A 3880-nucleotide genomic window follows, 5' to 3' on the forward strand; every position below is an offset into this window, starting at 1 on the left:
GCACCTGGAGGAGTGGGAAAACATAGATCCAAAGAGGTGATTTTGAAGCAAATGGAAAAAAAGGTAACTGGGGAGGGTATTAATCAGAGACAGCTTGCAGAATAGGAAATATGATGGTGAGGGGCCCTATTATAGGGCAGTATCCTCTCTAACACCTGTGATAATTGGCATTGTTCTGGGAGGGAGGCCCAACATAGACACTTAATGAAATAGTGATGAGTCTTCAATATCTCATTCTTAGTTTTGGATAAGTTTAACAGAAAGATAAAAAGAACTCTTGTGCCAAGCTTCTCACGGTGCCTGGTCTTCAGAGTCGCTGGACTCAGCCCTTCTCTGAACCGGCCTTCTTATCCGCAATCGCTCAAGATGCCTGAGGAAGTACAACATGGAGAGGAGGAGGTGGAGACCTTTGCCTTCAAGGCAGAGTTTGCCCAGTTTATGTCCTTGATTATCAACACCTTTTATTCTAATAAGGAAATCTTCCTTTGAGAGATTATTTCCAATGCCTCTGATGCGCTGGACAAAATCCTCTATGAGAGTCTGACAGATCCTTCCAAATTGGACAGTGGTAAAGAGCTAAAGATTAACATCATCCCAAACCCTCAGGAGCATACTCTGACTTTATTAGACACTGGCATTGGCATGACAAAAGCTTATTTGATCAATAACTTGGGAACCATTGCCAGATCTGGCACCAAAGCTTTCATGGAGGCTTTGCCGGTTGGAGCAGACATATCCATGATTGGTCAATTTGGTGTGGGTTTCTGTTCTACTTATTTGGTGGTAGAGAAGGTAGTTGTTATCACCAAGCACAATGATGATGAACAGTATGCCTGGGAATCTTCTGCTGGTGGCTCTTTCACAGTCCGTGCTGACCATGGTGAGCCTATAGGCAGGGGCACCAAGGTGATCTTACACCTGAAAGAAGACCAGACAGAGTATCTGGAAGAAAGGTGGGTCAAGGAGGTTGTAAAGAAGCACTCTCAATTCATTGGCTATCCCATCACACTTTATTTGGAGAATGAACGAGAGAAGGAGATCAGTAATGATGAGACAGAGGAAGACAAAGAGAAGGAGGAGGAAGAACCAGTCAAAGATGAGGAGAAGCCCAAGACTGAAGATGTGGGATCTGATGAAGAAGATGAAGGCAAGGACAAGAAGAAAACCAACAAGATCAAGGAGAAATACATTGATCAGGAAGAGCTGAACAAGACTAAGCCCATCTGGACACGGAACCCTGATGACATCAGCCAAGAGAAGTATGGCGAGTTTTATAAGAGCCTCACCAATGATTGGGAAGATCACTTGGCAGTAAAGCATTTCTCCATGGAAGGTCAGCTGGAATTCAGAGCTCTGCTCTTCATCCCCCACCAGGCTCCTTTTGATCTCTTTGAAAACAAAAAGAAGAATAACATTAAGCTGTATGTACGGTGTGTGTTCATCATGGATGGTTGTGATGAGCTTATTCCTGAGTGTCTTAATTTTATCTGAGGTGTGGTGGATCTGAGGATTTGCCCCTCAACATTTCCAGAGAGATGCTGCAGCAGAGTAAGATCTTGAAGGTCTTCTGTAAGAACACAGTCAAGAAGTGCCTAGAGCTCTTCTCTGAACCGGCAGAAGACAAAGAATTACAAAAAGTTTATGAGGCCTTCTCGAAAAACCTGAAGCTTGGAATCCATGAGGACTCAACCAACAGACGCCATTTATCTGAACTGTTGCGTTATCACACTTCTCAGTCAGGATATGAGATGACTTCCTTGTGTGAATATGTTTCCAGAACAAAGGAAACCCAGAAATGCATCTACTATGTCACTGGTGAGAGCAAAGAACAAGTGGCCAACTCTGCTTTTGTGGAACGGGTACGGAAACGTGGTTTTGAAGTAGTATACGTGACAGAGCCCATTGATGAGTACTGTGTGCAGCAGCTAAAGGAATTTGATGGGAAGACCCTTGCCTCTGTTACTAAGGAAGGGTTAGAACTTCCAGAGGATGAAGAAGAAAAGAAAAAAATGGAGGAGAGCAAGGCAAAGTTTGAGAGTTTATGCAAGCTAATGAAGGAAATTCTAGATAAGAAGGTTGAGAAAGTGACAATCTCCAGTCGGCTGGTATCTTCACCCTGTTGCATTTTGACTAGCACATATGGCTGGACAGCCAACATGGAATGCATCATGAAGGCCCAGGCACTGAGAGACAACTCCACAATGAGTTACATGATGGCCAAGAAGCACCTGGAAATAAACCCAGATCACCCCATTGTGGAGACTCTCAGGCAGAAGGCTGAGGCTGACAAGAATGACAAGGCTGTGAAAAACCTGGTAGCACTGCTTTTTGAGACAGCTCTGCTGTCTTCAGGTTTCTCCCTTGAAGATCCTCAGACTCACTCAAGTGGAATTTACCACATGATTAAGCTAGGTCCTGGCATTGATGAGGATGAGGTGACAGCAGAAGAACCCAGTGCTGCTGTTCCTAATGAGATTCCCCCGTCTTGAAGGAGATGAAGATGCATCCCACATGGAGGAGGTGGATTATACAAACCTCTGCATCAGACCCCCCCCCCCCCCCCCCCCCCGCCCCTGTATAGTTCCCTGTGTTTTCCCACAGCATCAGTAGAGGCCCTGTACCTGCTTGGCTCCATCTGCCTATGTGTAGTGGGTTTTTTTTCCTCCTGTTTTCCAGTGTATTAAGGCAGAGCTTACAGGGTCCCTGTTCCCCCTCTCCTGATCTGAGGAGTAGAATGTTGTGTATTGTGGGCTGTTAATGTTTATTTTGTTCTGAAATTAAAGTATGCAGAATAAAGAGAATGCAGTTTTTACACGGAAAAAAAAGATGAAAAGAAATTGCTGTAGAAACTATCATTAAAAGATTTATTGTATCCTCTAAATGGGACAGCAAAGAAATATACATATTTCTATGAACCACTTGGAACTTTTACAAAAATTGACCATATACTAGGGCACAGAGATATTGCGAATGAATGTAAAAAGGCAGAAATAGTTAATGCATTAATATAAGAGAATCCATGGGGCAAGCTTACAAGACAGAGACAGAAATGGTCTAAAGGGGAGAGCCCAAAAGGGATACCTTGGAAGTTTTGATTCCATAAGGAATATAAGAAAAGAGAGAGACAAGGTATCATAGGGTTCATGAATCAGAGAATGGGAATCTAGAGTAGACAGAGAGAATGAATAATGAAGAGAATGAGAGAAATTCTTTTCGGACAGGGGCACAAAAAATGAAATTTTAAAAACTTATGAATAGGACTAATTGAAGGAGAGGCAGGAAGGCAGCATCTAGTAGACTAACAGAGGAAAAAGAAAAGGGGGGGGATCGCATAACCAGATAAAAGCAGCAGAGAAAAAAGAACTACTATACAAAACTCAAAAGGGAAAGGGTAATAAACAAGAGAAGGGGATCAGGATTGAAGTGAGCCAGTGGGAAGAGGGCCATCTTAAAAAAGATAAAATGAAGTCATCGAAAGAACATAGTACTGTGGTTACAGCAGAAGAGGGGAAAAGTCATTACTTAGAAAAAGTATTAGAGTCAGATGGCAGAAAATATAAGTCTAACTCTCATAACTTTAATTGTGAATGGATTAAATCAGTAAAATGAAAAAGAATAAGATTAGATAAGAAAATAAAACCATACACTCTGCTGTTTACAAGAAACATTTTAAAAACAAGGACACACACAAAACTGAAGGGAAAGGAACAATTTACTAGAATTAAATGAATCCAAAAAAAGCAGGAGTTGCAAACACACTATCAGACAAAAGAAAAACAGACATTCAAAAAATAAAAAGAAATTAAAAAAGGAAACTATGTTATTCTGAAAGGAACAATAGATAACAAACAAAGCATAATATGCTCCAAATGCCTTTAGC

At 41.7% G+C, this 3880-nt stretch overlaps 1 pseudogene; it reads left to right on the top strand.

Annotated features, from left to right (window-relative positions):
• The first annotated feature begins 362 nt into the window (after positions 1–362).
• LOC140517550 (heat shock protein HSP 90-beta pseudogene) lies at positions 363–2610 on the top strand (annotated as a pseudogene).
• Positions 2611–3880: the final 1270 nt, after the last annotated feature.

The sequence above is a fragment of the Notamacropus eugenii genome, chromosome 1 (assembly GCF_028372415.1).
Source record: "Notamacropus eugenii isolate mMacEug1 chromosome 1, mMacEug1.pri_v2, whole genome shotgun sequence".
Classification (NCBI taxonomy): domain Eukaryota; kingdom Metazoa; phylum Chordata; class Mammalia; order Diprotodontia; family Macropodidae; genus Notamacropus; species Notamacropus eugenii.